The 19,930-nt window shown below is 33.7% G+C and overlaps 1 long non-coding RNA gene across 1 annotated transcript; it reads left to right on the plus strand.

The window, feature by feature from the left end:
* Positions 1–1,146: 1,146 nt before the first annotated feature.
* LOC120351188 lies at positions 1,147–5,400 on the plus strand. Its single transcript, XR_005571221.1, has 3 exons — positions 1,147–1,268; positions 1,947–2,060; positions 5,248–5,400. It is a non-coding gene; the product is annotated as an uncharacterized LOC120351188 (long non-coding RNA).
* The last annotated feature ends 14,530 nt before the right edge of the window (positions 5,401–19,930 follow it).

The following is a 19,930-nucleotide window of genomic DNA, read 5'->3' on the forward strand; positions in this document are numbered from 1 at the left end:
GGCTTTCTGACCAACAGTTTGAATGAGAAATCGAATTTCAACCCCTTTCTATCTCTTGCAAAATCGTTTACAACACACCGTTATCGAGATAAAAAAAATTTCATGCCAAATAAATTTTTGATGGAGAATTTTTTGAATTTTTCAAAAAAGTCTCACATTGAGCTTTCTGTTAATCAATTCGGGTGAAGAAATGAATTTCCAGCACTTTTTGCCTCATGCAAAATTCGTCTACAGGGCACCGTTAACAATATATAGACCTTTTGAGGTGATTTTAAATGCAGTTAAAAACTTATTGGTAATAATTTTGGCAGATTTTGAATTTTCCCGGAACAATGTATTTTTGATGAATGATTCTGGTGTGGAAGTGAATTTCAGGCACTTTTTGTCTCTTGCAAAAATCGTCTACAATGCACCATTAATTATTTATGGACCTTTTGCGGTAATTTTAAATGCAGTTGAAAACGTGCTACTGACGTTTAAAATTAAAAAAAAATTTGGTTCATCATAAAAAATTCATGAACGTTTCTGTTCATATTATTAACCTTGTCCTAGAATTTAGAATGATTCCATTCAAAATTGGAAAAGTTATAACACTTTTTCAAATTAGATCACAGTTTATGAGGAAAATCATGCAGTATCCGGAATTACTCACACAGACTTTGAAATGATTTTTGAGGTTTCAATTCAAATAATAACAACCTACTATTTTATCGTTTTCAACATTATATCAGTGTCAAGCACAAATGTCCCCCCATAAACAATCAATAATCTCCACCTGAATTTAATATCAAATGTTTTAATAACAGTCACATTGTCAATAATTTTGAAATTGCCACCATTACTATGGTATCGAATGAGAATATCAATATATTATCAATAATATTGATACTGTGAAATTGAAATATCAAAGTCTTAACTTAAAAATCGATATATCAAACTAATTCTAACTTTTTTCCCGGGGGAAACTGGTTTTATTGCATTCAAAAATGTAGAAATCAGGATTGTATTCTACTTTTAATAGTAGTAATTACTAGTAGTAATTATAATGCATTTCCAAACAAAGATGTAGATGATGTTTGAGAATATGTAATTATTAATAGTCGATAATTATTATTTATCTATGTATTGATGATATTATATCAACATTTTAGGTCTATTGATAAAATGATCATGATGACACGATGCACAATGGATTTTGCAAAGGACCAACCATTTTTGGAATGAGTTTCATAGTCTGTAATTTTTGTGATTTTATCCAGGAAATATAGGTAAGTCGAGTGATTTTGTTTTTATTGATGTACCATAAAATGAAAGAATAAATTTATTGTAGGTCTTAATACTTATATATCCAAATGATAATCTTCTCAAAAGACTATTATAGGCCACGCCTAACATAACCTCATAACACAACACTGAATACTGTATCATTTAAGGCATAACTTGATAATAATAAGAGAAAAGCCTCTTGGATTTATCATTGCTGGAAATAAGATGATTATTATTCTAGGCAGACACATTCAAGGGTTATATGCTGGTACATATAAATTTAAATGTGTAACAAAACTTTTTATCCAGCCTAGCCTACGTAATTGAAGTCACCACAAACTAATCTACACTCATGTTATTATAATGAACTTAATATCAATCATATATGACTGTGGATTGATAGATTGAAATTTATTCAGTTGTTTTCTAGACCAGCAGGCTTTATTTAAACTTTTTCCAGCAAGAAATTGATTCATTTATCCATATTAACAGCTTTATATCTTATTCCAATTTAGGAAAACTATCGGTGTAGTCCTCTCATTTAAGCAATATATATTTTATATGATAAGAGAGAGTGAGACTGTGTGTTTGCAACATGTGTGTTTTTCCAATTTTCTAGTCAAAAAATATTATTTGAAATATGTTTGATTATGAGTAAACTTTTGTTTCATCTCTGATAGGAGCTGTGGTGATGAAATTTTCCAACACAAAAGAAAAAGACATAGAAGCAGTATGGTAATCAAATACTGGCTGAAGTCTCCAAAAACTCGGTTTACCAGCAAAGAGAAATCTAAGTAAGTCTCAATTTTGATAAATTTAAAACAGAATATACAGTCAAACAATTTTTTTCTATGGGTGATGTCCACATGAGCTCTAGGCTTGTGCTAATCATTATAAGTTAGTAATCATACCGGGTGAGTCATATGTATGGGAACCTTTCAATAAATTAGAGACTGTTGTAGATATAATACTGTAGCTTCCAGGATATGTTACTGGTCAAATACTTCAACTCTTGACATACGGTACAACTGAATTTCAACCCCTTCATAAGGGGTTGAATAGGTTCAGAATGTATGGTGACTCAAGAGTTTCAACTGGAATATTTCCAATGTAAACGCCTATTGTGTGGTACATTATTTAAAAGGGCTTTTTAAATGAAGAAACATAACATCAATTAAAATGTACTATGAAACTTGAATCCAAAACGGTGGCTGATTGAAGTTACAGTTTGTAAAGAAATGAGGGGTTATAACTCAAATATTTTTAATGTAAACACCCATTGTGTGATACATCATTATAAAGGCCTTTTTAAAACTAGAAAGATGACATGAATAAAAATCTATGATACTTTTATCCAAAATGGCGGTTGATTGAATTTTATCAATTATTTCTTCAAAAACCAAAACTTCAATCAACCACCATTTTGGATAAAAGTATCTAAGAAGATTTTTATTGATTTCATCTTTCTCGTTTTGAGAAGGCTTTTAAGATAATACACAATGGGTATTTACATTCAAAATCTTTGATTTACAACCCCCAAGTCACCCCCTTATGAGGAGTTTAAATTCAGTTGTATGTCAAAAGGTGGAGTATTCGACCAATAACTTATCCTGAAAGTTACAGTATTATATCTACAACAGTCTCCAACTTATTGAAGGGTTTAAGACTGTAATTTTGAAAATAAATTCAATTTTAATATAAATTATTGTTGTTTCACCATTTTATTGAAGCCATCCAGACATTTATGGTTTTTACTTTCCTTGCCCTATTACCATAGGTAAGGAAATTATTGCTTTCCAAAAAAAATTAAGGTACCCTAATTTCATGTTTTCTATACGTTTCAAGGTCCCCTGAGTCCAAAAAAATGATTTTTGAGTGTTGGTCTGTGTGTGTGTATGTGTGTGTGTGTGTGTGTGTGGTGTGTGTGTGTGTGTGTGTGTGTGTGTGTGTGTGTGTGTGTGTGTGTGTGTGTGTGTGTGTGTGTATGTGTGTATGTCTGTGAACACGATAACTCCATTCCTAATTAACCGATTGACTTGAAATTTTAAACTTGAGGTCCTTATACCATGAGGACCCGACAATAAGAAATTCAATAAAATTCAATTCAAGATGGCGGAAAAAATGGCGGATAATTACTAAAAAACCATGTTTTTCACGTTTTTCTCGAAAATGGCTCTAACGATTTCCTTCAAATTTATACCATGGATAGCTATTTATAAGCCCTATCAACTGGAATAAGTCTCATTTCAGGGAAAATTTCAGGAGCTCCATAATATTCTTGAGAAAAATGGCAGATAATTACTAAAAAACCATGTTTTTCACGGTTTTCTCGAAAACGGCTTCAACGATTTCCTTCAAATTTATACCATGGATAGCTATTCATAATCCCTATCAACTGGCATGAGTCTCATTTCTGGGAAAATTCCATGAGCTCCGTAATATTCTCGAGAAAAATGGCGGATAATTACTAAAAAACCATGTTTTTCACGATTTTCTCAAAAATAACATGACCGATTTTTTTCAAATTCATACCCTGTATAGTTATTTATCAGCTCTATCAACTGGCATGAGTCTCCTTTCTGGGAAACCAATGGGGGGTCCACCCCATCCTTGGGAAATGGACTTAGTAACCTCCTTCTCGTGCATGAGGTAGGTAGGTAGCGCAGTTCATAAAAAGAACACATAGTCGAGATATTTCATCTGTAGAACAGCTGTTTTGACGACTTTGAAAAAATGACGACTAAAAAAATTATCGAATTTCACAATTATTCACACAAAGAAAAAGTATTTTGAAAACAATTTTATATACACATATAGAGAAGTCTGATTGCAGTTTCAAATATGAGCAAGGAAAGTTGTGTGAGTGTACCCACTACCTCCGTAAACAAAGCCGGAGTGCATTCGTGTGACGTCAGCATAGGTAGGACTCCTACACCAATAAAAATTCGTTGATTTCAGCTTATCTATATCAGCTAGTGTTTTTATTGGTGTAGGAGCCCTACCTGTGCTGACGTCACACGAACGCACTACGGCTTTGTTTACGGGGTAGTGGTGTACCAAACCAGATTTTTTCCCATTGGTGATGCAAAGCTAATACAAGCAAATGGTTGATACAAAGTCCAACAGCTGAAAAAAGAAGCTTACATGAAACATTTTTGAAATTTATCAGCTGTTGAATGATTACAAATGAAAATGAGCTTTCTTTTTGTAATATTATAGTGTCCAGCTGTTAGATTGCATATATCACTACTTACTGGGAAAAATCCATTTGTCTGAATAGGACTTTATAGTTGAATTGAATTTTTATTCAGTTTTGTGTAAAATTATTGTAAAGTTAGGGTAGAGGATTTACTTCACATTATATTGTGGTTATTCAAAAGTTTTATGAGATTTATAGTTTTTTAATGTAAAAATAAAGAATTGAAAAGGTTATTTATTCAAAATAATTAAGGTAATCCTTCTCCATCTTTCCATGATAAAATATTGTAAAAATGTATTTTAAAAACGTTATTTTCATGTGAATTTTTGGAAATTTTCATGCAAAAGAAATGACCAAATGTGGGACAAGAAATGTAGAAAAAACAGTTTTATTCATGTTCTTTTCTGAGAGTTTAGTATACATGTTCAGTATAATGTGAAAATGTAGAAACAAAAAAAACATTATTTTCAAGTTTTAGTTCCACATACTTTTCACGTGAAAAGTTGGAACATTTACACTTTTTTTCACATGGAAAAATGTGATTTTCTCGACTTTTCCACCAGAATATGAGGTTATAATGTAAAACTGTGAGGACATAATTTTCACGTGGAAAAAACGCTCTTGTGTTATCTTGGACTTTCCTTTCAGGAGAGGGAGAGTCATGCATATTTAGATACATTTTTAGGTTATTAGATTAATTTGCTAGCAGATTAATTCAGGAAATAAAATACTTTTATTCTAGTCTGTAAAGATTGTATACTTTGAACTGATATTTGTTCTAGAAATGTTCAAACACCGGATCCAGGAGGAAAATTTGAATGCTTCAAAAATTGAGATTGAATTGAGGTGCAGTAACATAAACCAGTATGTAGCTCAAAAAAATGCTACTTCAAACAGAAAGAGATTGAAGTATTCTGGAGCACCACAATAAGGACCTTTCTTAATAGATAAATGACATGCATATGAGTTATTTTAATAAACAAACTTCTCACATTATTTATGTCTTAACTATTTACATCTCTTAATTTTCTATCAATATGTCAATAGACATCTATTCACTGAATCCAATTCACTTATATTAATTATAGATAATTAAACAGGTATACTCTCTTGTCTGATGCCAGTTGCAGCTGGGTTAAAATATTATAATCCTTGCAAATGTTATCTTCATCCTAAGCTGCTCTCCTAGATTCAAAAGAGGATTTTTTCTATAAAGGAGACAGGCTGCTCATAGATGGCTATTGATCTGTATTGATATCAATACAGCTGGTTATGTAATGATATCCATAGCTACCTATTGATGTGTATTGATATCATTAGGTATTTGGGCCAATACATATCCATGGAAATGTATTGATGTGTATTGATATCAATACAGCTGGTTATGTATTGATATCCATGGATATGTATTGATTTGTATTGATATCAACAACAATAGGTATTTGGGCCAATACACATCAATACATATCCATGGAAATGTATCGATATCAATACAGCTGGTTATGTATTGATACCAATACAGCTGGTTATGTATTGATATCCATGGATGTATTGATATCAATAGTTATTTGGGCCAATACACATCAATACATATCCATGGATACCTATTGATGTGTACTGGCCCAAATACATTTTTTTTATTGATCTCTATTGATCACTTCCACTAGGGTAACCTTACAAGATGATAATATGATACTGCTAGCTTGAAATATTCACAGAGACCAGAACACTTGTATCGAATATGCAGCTTATTATTTGTTTGAAACGATTGGGACAATATTCAATAGGAATATTCGTCTCGATAAACAAGTTGGCACAAGAAAATTTGTACTCTCATTTGTAAGTCTCATATAACGATCTCTCGTTTTTAGATAAATTCTAAACGTTCAATGACTTAAAAACTAGTGGCCACTAAAACTATTACTTACGTGCCCTTCGTCTAATTTTTGTTTGGGAGTGAAATTAACTTTTTCCTTTTACTTTTAGTTCAATTCAATGTGTTGGTAGCCCACTAACTTTACATTTGTGATAGATTATTGAGCAAACTGAATTTAACTTGGATTTGAGTTTCTACTTCTTTTAGCTCCAACTATAATTTACATTTAGAAAAAACAGATAAAACATTAAAAAATAGTTAAGATCAATTAGGTATCACAGTCAATCAGGAATCGATCAGCACAAGACAGAACAGAGAGTCACCACAATTTTTCTCGTTTTAACCATTTAGAGTCAGCTGACTTTAGAATTGCCAACCAAAGATGATATAACCATTTCATGAATTTGTCATTTTAGTTGTGGCGATCATAATATTAAATATTTTTCTAGCCCATTAAGTCCACAAATTGCCTTTCAATTAACAAATATTATTATTATTTTCCAATTGTTCACTCTAAATCGATTTGTGACGTCATCAAGTCTGGCGGCATATTCAAACTATTGTTAATCGGCTAATGACACGTCCTTTCTGAAATGTATCCTTACAATATACAGAAGATAAAAAATGAGTTATTTTGTATACATAAGGAAGTTCTATTACCTCAGACAGTTATGTCCAAAAGAATATTATTACAATTATACCATGCAATTATTGGTTCTGGAATAAACTATAGAATAATATGCTATGGGAGTGCATACAATGTTCATATTAAACCTGTGATTACTGGTCAGAAACTTATATTAAAAATAATAATTTGTAATAAACCTAAACAATATAGTTCAATGATGCTCTTCAGAGAACTATCAATATTACCAGTGAGACATTCCTTTCTTTTCAAAGCAATGCTGGATTCAGGTGAAAATAATCTCGATATTCAACAGATGAGAGAAAGAATGAACCTCAGGAATTCACAAGAAATTAACCTCCCAAAACCAAGATTAGAACATTCCAGACGACACTTCAAATACATAGCTATAAAAATATTCAATTCACTTCCAGTAACAACAAGGAAAATAACGTCACGTCAGTTATTTAGAAAAGGAATCAAGGAATTCATTTTACAACTAGACAACCCGAATGATTTTTTTACTAAACTAATATAGGTCTTAATTTAGTATAATTTACACATTACAAGACATGACCACTGCAACAATCAAAGATCATTGAACTCACAAATCCCGTCTGGTATGTGTAAACAGTAAGACAGTATTTAATTTCAATCACTGTCTCTTTCTTCAAAACGCATACATTTATGGTCTAATATCATCAGCACTTTGAAAAAAAACGAAACGTTAACTATGAATAAAATTGAACTAAATATAAAAAAACCGCAACCACTCCGTACATAGTTTTAAGTTTTGTGTATGTGTGTGTGTGTGTGTGTGTGTGTGTGTGTGTGTGTGTGTGTGTGTGTGTGTGTGTGTGTTGTGTGTGTGTGTGTGTGTGTGTGTGTTGTGTGTGTGTGTGTGTGTGTGTGTGTGGTGTGTGTGTGTGGTGGTGTGTGTGTGTGTGTGTGTGTGTTGTGTGTGTGTGTGTGCATGTGTGAATGTGTGTGCGTATGAATGTCTGCAAGAACGATAATAAATTGACATATTGATTTATCTATTTCAATATAATACCATATTCAATTATTATGTTATTCTTGATGTAATATTTGAATTTGTATATACATATTGTATTATATATATTTAAGTGTCCCCACACAGGGTAGCCTATGGGGAACACATATTAGAAATTAGGAAACAATATTGTATTTGCTTTGTGGAATGCATTTGATTGTTTATTTATTTTTTCTGGATGAAGAAAGGATAATAAAGAAAGAAAGAATGTGTGGGAGGTGCGGAGAAATTGTTGTAAAAAAATAAAATCCGAGATCCAGTCACAATTGTGTATAATAATCATTGCTATGATGATAACGATGATCCTCTAGCGTGATTCACATTAAACATCCAGCATTCCTCATGACTGAGATCAATGCTTTCCATTCAACTAATGCTGACAGTTTGAAGTAAGTCTCACTACAGTAGTATTGCCAAAAGGACGAACCCCCGCACTCATTCTAATGAGAGACCACGGCACTCACTGTGATTCGATACGGCATTAAATTTATAATATTTCTATCAGACGCAGGAACAGTGTGTTCCATTTTCGGACTGTTGATTTACTAATATCAATACAGAGGGCCGGCATGCATATCTCTAATAAAATTACATTGCCTTTATTATTATAAAAGCTTGTAACAATCGTACAGTTGTTGTCAGTGGAAATTCGTAAAACTGTTGATTTATTCAGTTGTTTATTCAGCGCCGGACGATAATACATAAACCGGGGCAATGTGTGCGCGCGCATGTGTGCGTGCTTTAGTCGGAAATCGGCGATTAAATAATGAATGAGGTCGCCGGAAGGGAAAGGGAGGCAACGATGAAAATGGACTAATGGGATGGGGGTGGATAGGAGAGAGGAGGAGAGATAATTATGAAAAGGTTGTTTGAGTGAGAGGTCGTGTCAGAGGAGGTCGCTGAGAGTGAAGAGGTTGAGAGGGAGAAGGTTGAGGAAGAGAAGGAGAAGGAGGAGAAAAAGGAAAAGGAGGAGAAGGAGGAAATGGAGGAAAAAGAAGATAAGAGGGTAGAGGAGAAGAAGGGATGGGAGAAAGGAGAGGAGGAATAGTAGAAGTAACAAGTATAAAATGGATGTTGATGAGGACATGTAGGAATATGAAACGGATGAAGAGCTGGTGGTGAGGAGAAGGATGAAAAGGAGCAGATGATGAAGGAGGAGGTCGAACGAGATCGTCTAGTTCGAATAAAGCCGTAAAGTCGAGTTTTGTTTGCTGTTTGCATGGTATTGGTTACATTGAATTCGAATGAGTGGTGGCATGGGGAGAGGGTGTTAAGAGAAGAGAGACCACTTGAAAACATAATTATTTATGCGAGCGCAAAGCCGCTTGACCCCTTCACTACTGGCCAACGGTGTATAGTGAATTCACATGTAAGTACTCGCACATTCGCTTTTACCCTGAAAGTATAATATACTGTATATATGTAGCCCGCAATCGACATAGCTGCGGAGGGGGTGGTTTTTCAATTAATTTTATTGGTGAAAGTTAAGCGGCGGGAGGAGTGATGGGGGTTGGATGGGTGGGAGGGGGGTGAGGGGAACATTAAGGCCGTCAGTTTCCGTTTGATCAGGGAGATGGAGAGAGATCAAAGAAACTCTGTGACAGGTCGCCCAATTAAAATCGGAGCCGCTCCTAACAAGGACTCGACTGACCCGACCGACGGAGCTGCGCCGCGCTTACTTTGCTGCTTTTGTCACGAGACTCGATCCAAACCGACCCAGACCCATGGGCTCACTCACTTCAAATCTATGAACTTGTAGTTGTTAGCTTTGCAGAGTGAATGAGCGGAAAGGTAGCGATGATATCAAAGCAGAAATATTATGAGTGCGTCGAATCAGATGGCATATTCTGCTTCTGTCCGAGAATTTATTCAATGACTCAGTTATAGAAACAATAGTTTTTCCCAAATGGAATAGCTGGCATTACAGAATAAGCAATTGGAATTGTTCAATTCGATTCTATTCTATCATACATTCACTTGAAATAATATTCTTGTTAATGTTAAGGAAGTATTCAATATTGTGAAGAATAAAAATGATTGTAAATTTATGAATATTATCATCCAGTTTTGCACGTAGTAGAGTTCAACAGATAATTTCAAAAAAAATCGACTTTGAATGACTATTTCACCGTATAATCACAGGTAAGACAGGAATTGGCCCAGCATACGAGTATTTGATTATTCTATGTCTATGGTATAAGAATGCTCCTCATTTTGTTCCAGAAATGTTACAGCTGCTATTTGGTTGGTTGCTGTGCGAAAAAGTAGGTTGTATTATAATTTGAAGAAATGTGAGGACAGGGCATTACATGAAACGAGAAATGGTGGATGAGAAGGAATAAGGTATTAGAGAGGTTGAAAAGGAGAGATGACGATGGCGTTTAGGTGGAGGATGCATTGTGTGGCATAAGGCGGGGAGTGCAACGTGTGTTGAAGCAATGAGCGCAAAGGTCCCCTGGCTAACTCGATCAGCACGAAAAATATGAGTGTGTCAGCCAAGGACGGTTTCTTATTTGCGGTTGTTTTTAATGAAATTTTCAGCTGGTGAGTTTTCAGAAAAGGAGAGGGAGGACAAAGGAGGGGGAGGGATTGGTTGGCTTGCGGCCATGTGAAGAGGAGGGTGGAGGAGGTGAGGAAGAAAAACGAGAAAGAGATGGTGAGAAGGAAAGTGCTGAGGAGAACTAATGAGGTGTCCATTCAGGGCACGTACTAGCTGGGGACGATGGACCTCCGCCTGATTCAATCAAAACTGACACCCCATCAGGATTCCACACCAAGCTTCCACCTTGATTGTAATATGATAATAAACCGACTGCCAAACTCATGTTGGTGCTCTGCTCTGCTCTCCGACCGACCGCCGCGGCGGCTCATCTCAACACATTTCGATTGGAAATCTCGGCTGAATTTTGCCCACTGTGGGTCAACCTCTGCCACTGCCACTAGAATTTGAAGGGAGAGACCGGGGCTTGTCACATCGAAGAATACTAAACACATGATCAATAATGAGAGATACTTCCTTTATTTGTGAATTCAACTATAAAATTAGAAAGAGGAATTAGAACGATTAGAATGACATATATTCTTGAGTATTTGGGAAAGTAAATAAAATTAATGTTCAATGTTGAAATTTATTTTGATTCAAAAACCAAGAATTTAAAGACTCTATGTGGCAAGAAAGAGAAGAATACAGTTCAACTGACTGAATTAAAACCTGAAATTGGATCATTTATCACGATAGGAGCACAAGGTGCACATATGTGTACCATACCATAAAAGCCCGAGGTAATATATTTTTTTAATTTTCCTGAAATGTTCATATCTCCCTTTTTGCTATTAGAAAAAACGACTAGCAGTCAGATATTTTACAATAAATGAACTAATCACTCACTGTGACAACGAGATCTTTCGGCAGGTTGGCCATCTTCTTGGTTGTACTCATAGACAAGTTGAAGGATAGGATGGCAATTTTTAGTGTGCTGTTGGTGTCTATTGGATTAGTGTCTGTTGGTGCTGTTGGTGTCTATTGGTGTCTATTGGGTTTGTTGTAGCTGAGAAGGTAATCAAAGAGGATGTGGGATTTGAAGTTGGTTTGTTCGTTTAATATACATTGTCTATTGCTTTTAAATTCGGTGTATATCTCAAACTGTTCTATTGTGTCCAATTCTGGTCCTTTGTTTTTTACGTGTATGATTTGTGGATCAGTATTTATGTTTGTGTGTTTGTGATTTTCTTGAATTAGGTGGTCGGCAAATCTAGATTCGGTTCAAATTCGGTACTATCCAATAAAATATCTCTTATACCATCTTTAAACTTGCGCAAGTATTTTTACCAATTTCTTAATTTTTAAAACCCTTTCGACGAGCTAGCTTTGATTTCTTATTTCATTTCGAAGCACTGAGGGCGCCCTATCACTATTTCAAATATTATTCACTCACATGCTGGATTTTCTATGAGCTGCTGATGGTGATCCAAACTCCTGGTGGTCCTGAATTATTTGGCCGAAGTCGACTCTTCCAAGGGATTAAAAATATTTAAATCACTTTTGCTTTACAATAGCATCACAAAGTCTTATAAGAAAATTAATAATTCGATTTAACTTTGAGTTATTAAAAGGTACAGTAAGATATTGCGCTCTACAATTTCTGGTGACATCTCATGGTAGTGGTTGGCAGGCAAGTGGGGAAGTTCTCCTTTCTGATTCACAATTTTCACTTCTGATTTCCAAATTTACATAAAATTTAAATAATCTGTTCCTCCGCCATTCATGGCTCAAATAGTTTGTGCCAATCTATTAAATTATTACTTATGTTACATCTTTGATAATTTATCTGCCTTCGGGCCATATCCAAAACATAAACTGAACAGCAATAATTCATAAATTCTTATCATTTATGGAAATATATACAAATATATTTGAATCGGCTCACTATTACCGCCTATCAATTGCTACCATTTGATTGATGCATGCAAATTATTATAGTATACGTGCGCCTAGGAACCTCCTACTTCCTTCATACATTAAATTATTTTTGTCTGGGTTTTTTAATACGTTTTTTACATGCCAAGTAATTTTCTAAAGATTATAGGTTGATTCTCATATTACAACAATTAGCCATGTGGATTTTTTGGTTCCTCAAGTTGCATACTATTTAGCTACAATAAACTTCTGCCAAGGTGTTTGGCTAGATTCTACGTTATGCGACTCAGTCGATCATTAGGTCGCCGATCAATAGATATTTCATGCCTAACCTCAAATTTTCAATATTTTATATATAATATTATATAGGTAGCAAAATTATTTTCTTTTCTATTCGGCCGTTATAAATTTAGCCATGATGCCTGATATTATCTAATCTTTAAACATCATCATCTTTGGCGATATTAGCCTATTATTCCACTTAGACCTATAAATTTCTTCAAGTAGGAATTTTTATTTATCCATCCGAATTTCAAATCGTTACAATGTATGTCATTGTTATGAACTTTTCAGTTTTGTCCTTCTCTTGTTTTTTATTTTTTGGAGAAGTTTGTCAATTAGGTTGTGTTAGTATACGTTATGTTGTGCTAGATATTTTATGGTATTGAGTTCTGCTTTGTAGTGTTCAGGTGATAGGGAGATGGTTTGAAGTCTGTGTAGCATAGATAGAAAAGCTGAGTGTTTATGTTGAACAGGATTATTCGAGGAGTTGTGAATAAGGGTATCTGTCATGGTTAGCCTCCTGAATATGTTGAAGGAGTGTTGTTAGTTGTGTTTTGTGATACTCAAATCTAGGAAATTGAGGGTGTTTTCATGTTCATATTCAGCTGTAAATTGGAGTTTTTTATCGATTTTGTTAATTTTTGTTCTGAGCTGTTCACATTGTCTTTTATTACCATTATATGAGAGGATGATGACATTAACATATCTGAACCAATATATAAATTTTTTGCTGTGAGTGTTGTTTTTCAAGATTTGGTTTTGTTCTATGTGTTGGAGGTATATTTCATATTGAGACATTCATATAAAGACACTTGATATTGGAGAGCCCATTGGGAGGCCGTCAGGTTGGGTATAGTATTTGTTGTTGGAAGTGAAGTAGTTTTGAGTGGTGATAGTTTTGAGTTTTAGTATTGATATTATTTCATTGATGTTTTCAGTGGGCATCTGTTTGTTAGTGAGGGTGTTTTTGATGGTGGTTTGGATGGGAATATTTGTATAGAGGTTTGTTACATCAAAGGATGCAAGGGTTGGGTATTTTCTTGTCTTTTATTTTATCTATTAAATCAATGCTATTTTTTAAATATGAAGCGTGTTCTATGTCTATCAATTCTCTTAGTGTTTTGTCCATGTGCTTTGCTAATTTGTAAGCTGGTGCTCCTTGATAATTTACTATTGGGCGAATGTGTGTGTCAGGTTTGTGGTTTTGGGTAAGGTTTGGACTCTATATAATGGCAATAAAAGACAATGTGAACAGCTCAGAACAAAAATTAACAAAATCGATGAAAAACTCCATTCAAGACAACAAAATTGATGAAAAACTCCATTCAAGACAACAAAATTTCAAACTCCCAGGAGTATACAAGCTAAAATGCTCTGAATGTGAAAATTCTATATCCGACAGACAGGCCGTTCTTTCGATCAAAGATACAAGGAACATATCCAGGGACTAAAAACAAAAACAGAATCTACATTTGCCGACCACCTAATTCAAGAAAGTCACAAACACACAAACATAAATACTGATCTACAAATCATACACGAAAAAACAAAGGACCAGAATTGGACACAATAGAACAGTTTGAGATATACACCGAATTTAAAAGCAATAGACAATGTATATTAGACGAACAAACCAACTTCAAATCCCACATCCTCTTTGATTACCTACTCAGCCACAACAAACCCAATAGACAACAAAAGACACCAACAGCACCAACAGACACTAATCCAATAAACACAAACTAACAGCACACTAAAATTTGCCATCCCATCCTTCTACTTGTCTATGATTACAACCAAGAAGATGGTGAACCTGCCGAAAGATCTCGTTGTCACAGTGAGTGATCCAATCAATTAAAAATCTCATTTCAAAAATAAATGACAGTTTTAGTGTTAATAATAAGTGTGCAGCTCTGTTTCTTGATATATCTAAAGCATATGATGCAATTGATAAAAACATGCTTCTAAAAAAACTTGATTTATCAGGAGTAAGAGGAATTGCCAATGATTGGTTAAGATGCTACCTATCTAATAGGAGTCAAAGGGTCAGAATTAACGATACGTTGAGTGAACCCGGGGACATTACCATAGGTATTCCTCAAGGATCAGTGTTATCAAGTACTTTATTCCTGGTCTTTATTAACGATTTGACGGATGGTGACTTACAGGGAAAGATTACATCTTTTGCAGACGATACAGTTATATTTTATTCGGCCAAAACAAATCAAGAACTTAAAAATAAATTAGAAATGGATCTTAAGCACCTTAGGTGGTGGTTTTGCGAAAATAAATTAACTATCAACACAGACAAATCTAATATAATACAATTTAATCTTCAAAACACGGATCAGGAGTTAACTAGTATTTACTTCCATAAATTAGATTGTGCGCAACAGGTGAATAATTTATTGTGTAACTGTGAAACTATAAAACAAGCACGTATAGTTAAATAGTAGGCTCACTTGGTCAGATCATGTACAGAAGATAAAAAATGAGTTATTTGTATACATAAGGAAGTTCTATTACCTCAGACAGTTATGTCCAAAAGAAGTATTGTTACAATTATACCATGCAATTATTGGTTCTAGAATAAATTATGGAATAATATGCTATGGGAGTGCATACAATGTTCATATTAAACCTGTGATTACTGGTCAGAAACATATATTAAAAATAATTTGTAATAAACCTAAACAATATAGTTCAATGATGCTCTTCAGAGAACTGTCAATATTATCAGTGAGACATTCTTTTCTATTCAAAGCATTGCTGGATTTAGCTGAAAATAATTTCGATATTCAACAGATGAGAGAAAGAATAAACCTCAGGAATTCACAGGACATTAACCTCCCAAAACCAAGATTAGAACATTCCAGACGACACTTCAAATACATAGCTATAAAAATATTCAATTCACTTCCAGTAACAACAAGGAAAATAACGTCACGTCAGTTATTTAGAAAAGAAATCAAGAAATTCATTTTACAACTAGACAACCCGAATGATTTTTTTACTAAATTAATATAGGTCTAAATTTAGTATAATTTACACATTACACGACATGAACACTGCAACAATCAAAGATCATTGAACTCACAAATCCCGTCCGGTATGCGTAAACAGTAAGACAGTATCAAATTTCAATCACTGTATCTTTCTTCAAAACGCATTCATTTATGGTATAATTACATCAGCACTTTGAAAAAAAAACGAAACGTTAACTATGAATAAAATTGAACTAAATATGAAAAAAAACAGCAACCACTCCGTACATAGTTTTAAGTTTTGTGTAAGTGTGTGTGTGTGTGTGTGTGTGTGTGTGTGTGTGTGTGTGTGTGTGTGTGTGTGTGTGTGTGTGTGTGTGTGTGTTTGTGTGTGTGTGTGTTTGTGCGCATGTGTGAATGGGTGTGCGTATGAATGTGTGCGCATATGTGAATGTGTGTGCGTATGAATGTGTGCAAGAATGATTATAAATATTGACATATTGATTTATTTCAATATAATACCATATTCAATTATTATGTTCTTCATGATATAATATTTAAATTTGTATATAAATATTTTATTATATATATTCAAGTGTTCCCACACAGGGTAGCCTATAGGGAACACATATTAGAAATTAGGAAACAATATTGTATTTGATTTTTGGAATGCATTTGATTGTATAATTATTTTTTTTGAATAAAGAAAGAATTTGAATTTTTGATTAATTCATTTATTGTAAAATATCTGACTGCTAGTCGTTTTTTCTAATAGCAAAAAGTGATTTAATAATAAGCAGTTCGTGATGGAAAACAACATTGAAGAATTCATATCTCCCTTGTATATCGAAAAAAGCATGATCTGGCTGATTGGAGCGGATTTTTTGCACTCATGCATTACATTCTATACTCACTGATTGCAATGTGCATAAGTATCCGTCAACTCAAACAAAAGCTGTGCTTCATACCAATTGAACAGTTTTGTTATACCACGTCCATACAAAATCAATTAATTATTTCCCACATATCATGCTGAGAATAGATAACTAGATGTTTTATCATTCAATCAACTGGAATTGAGTGGAATACAATAAATTTGGCTTTCACAATATCATTTTACAGTGAGTTGGAAATGCACTACATGTAATTGATACTCGAAAGATGAGCACTATAAGGAAAAATATTTTCCTTTGAGTGAAATCATGATACATTTTCATCAAATTGAATTCCATCCAAAAGATTAAAAATAACTATGACTTTGAAAATTCAAATGTGAAACACATTCTGAAGAAGCATTAAACGTTATAGATTTGAAACTGGAATAGTTGTCACTATTAGAAAACTAGAAAGTGAGAAAACCTTCAGAAAATAAAATGATCTTACAGAAAGAAGAATATCGTCGAGAAGGAATCGCGCTAGAAAGGATTGAGATGGCAGTGAACGTTCCAAAGAATAGAGAAGAAGCTTCTACAAAGGACTGGTGCATAGTGGAATGGAGGAACGGAGCGTTAGAAGGAACAGGATATGAGCCTCGGAAGGAAGCGTCGCACAACGAAAAGGGAAGAGAGATAATAAGACAGAGACAGAACGTGACAGCAAAAAGAGACGTCTCTGCACATTTATTCAACTTTTTCCATTTTCATAGTTAACAAAAAGAAGCCAGCATTACGTGCCAACTTGATTTATTGTTTCTGTTTCTCCAACACAATAACAGAATCAATTCCAGAAGAAAACATGTGAAAATTTGTTTCATCTACTGGAGTTTTAGAATAAAACTTTATACCAACAGAAACAGGGCGTACAGAATTGTAAAAAATATGTACAACATGCATTCAGATATAATGTACATGACAGTTCTATCAATTAATCCTCTAGTTGTAATAAGACTAAGGTATAAGACTATAAGGTATTTGGTGAAAGAAGCTGTATTAAAGAACACTGTAGAGTCTGACTGATACAAAACTGTGATTGAATGTTAACTTGAAAAATCAATGCAGCGAGTCGAATTCTTAGTATGATTATGAATCCTTTTTAGTTCAAACTTATAGCTATTATACCGTTTTTTTTTCAAGGAGCTAGATGATTATACAAACTCTGATAGAAAAAGGAAAGATAATATTGGGGATGTTTCACAGAGACAAGTTCTCACAGAGACAAGTAGTGTTTTTCAACAATATTAGTGTCATAGAGACAAGTTCACTGGAGCAAGTATTTCTATAAATGGCAGTCTCACAGGAACAAGCTCCCACAGAGACAAGCAGTTTCATAGAGACAAGGTCTCCGTCCAAAGTAGTAGCGCTATAAATGGCAGTCTCACAGAAGCAAGTTCTCACTGGAACAAAGTGTTTCACAGAAGCAAGGTCAGTGTCATAGAGACAAGGTAGCGAATGTAGAAAGAAGTTAGGCATGTTGCCTACATCTGAACTTGAAGGCACTCCATTATTTGTTCTAGTAAATTGAATGTCTGCTGTTTTTTAATCATGCAGGTATATGATTATAATTGAAGGTTTACCATATAAGATAGGGATGGGTTGGTAACCTATTAGAATCAGATAGAAGATAGATAGAATTATGAAGATAACTTGAATAAATAAATTGAGTTCTATGCAAATGTAATATATTTCTACCAAACTCCAAGATAACTATTCCAATATCTAATAAGTATATATTAAACCTTCAACCCGAAAGAATAATCAATATGAATATGAAATTGAATATAGAAGCCAAATAGCCTACCACTGACCTATTCATCACCGCATCTTAAAAACCACATGGCCAAAATGGTTATTCATTATAATTCCTTCTTTCGTAATAAACTGTTTATGCTTTTATACTCCTGAGCAAAGCTCGGTCCCCGATATTATGAGCTAATCATCTCTTCTTTTTTCGAGCTCCGGTCTCGAATTGTAAATTCAAATAATATAATATTAACTTCAGACAGTCACAGAGTAAAGCTGCGTTAACACCAATAGATTCTATAGATTCTATTAGATTGAACATAACTTATCATGTTATGAACACATGTGTTTTTCAAGTGCCGTTCAATCTATAATAATCTGTGAGGATTAAGTTATTAACATTTTGTTAATAACTTTGGTGTAAACGCAGCTTTAGATGTCAAGATTTATCATGGCGTTCTGAGTTATGGATGATAATGTCAATGAAAAACTTCATTTTCCTCATGAATTCTTTCCCATAAAAATTTTAACAGATTGTTGTTCTACAAGCGTCTCTAAATGTTACAAAATGAAAATCCCAGTTAAAAACAAAAAGTGCCACTTGATAATTCCCAAATCATCTTTTTAATCGTAGCTCTGATTCAACTGAGCAATAACTTTCTGAACTTACTGAGTTAATAAAGTAACATTTAAAATTATCATAAGCGCAATGGGACTTGGGATTCCATCAATCCAGGATACGTATTATATCGGTATTCATTTTTACAGGATTGAAGTAGTGCAACATTTAGATTAGCACACCAATAGATTTTATTTGTAACGAAGTGATATCATTACTTTCATATCAAAATTCCACTTTTTCCATTATTATATAGTATATTGACGACTACTGCAAAACAATGTCTGGTAGCCCTGGTAATGTAATGTAATGAAATGTGATCGTATGGTTGATTGGAAGTCTCCAACCAGCCTGATCAGATTTCTTAGTGAGGCCATTGGCAAACATTTTAAAAAAGACCTGATATTATACAATGACTTTATTCCTAGTAGATGGCTGAATATTCTCGTTACCACATTGCAAAGGATGTTCAGTGAGGTCTACTGTTATCTGGACTACTAGAGTATTGTAACTCCTAATGTCAGATTGAGTAAGAGCTTGAAATTTATTCCTATTTAGTGTACTCCAAGTTCAATAATCTGCCCCTATCTTATATTAGAAGAAACTTGCCTCTGAATAAATTAAAAAACGCACTAAATCTAATTCAGAATAAAAATGCTTATTATTTCGTAAATTAATTTTCAAATTGTTGAAAATGTAATATTCAGTGCTGTGAGTTTATAAATAGTTTATGTTTTTTTCAATGTATGACTTAATTTATTCAATTTATTGTACTGGGTGATTATAATTATGACTTGATAAGACTGATTTGATGAATGATTACACTATTCATAAGATTACTACTAAGATGTTATGAATTGAATTGCTCATTTATTGTATAACAGACTATAAGCTGAATTCTTTAGACAAGGCCTAATCGCCTAATCTATA

This window comes from Nilaparvata lugens, chromosome 4 (genome assembly GCF_014356525.2).
Source record: "Nilaparvata lugens isolate BPH chromosome 4, ASM1435652v1, whole genome shotgun sequence".
NCBI classification, from domain to species: domain Eukaryota; kingdom Metazoa; phylum Arthropoda; class Insecta; order Hemiptera; family Delphacidae; genus Nilaparvata; species Nilaparvata lugens.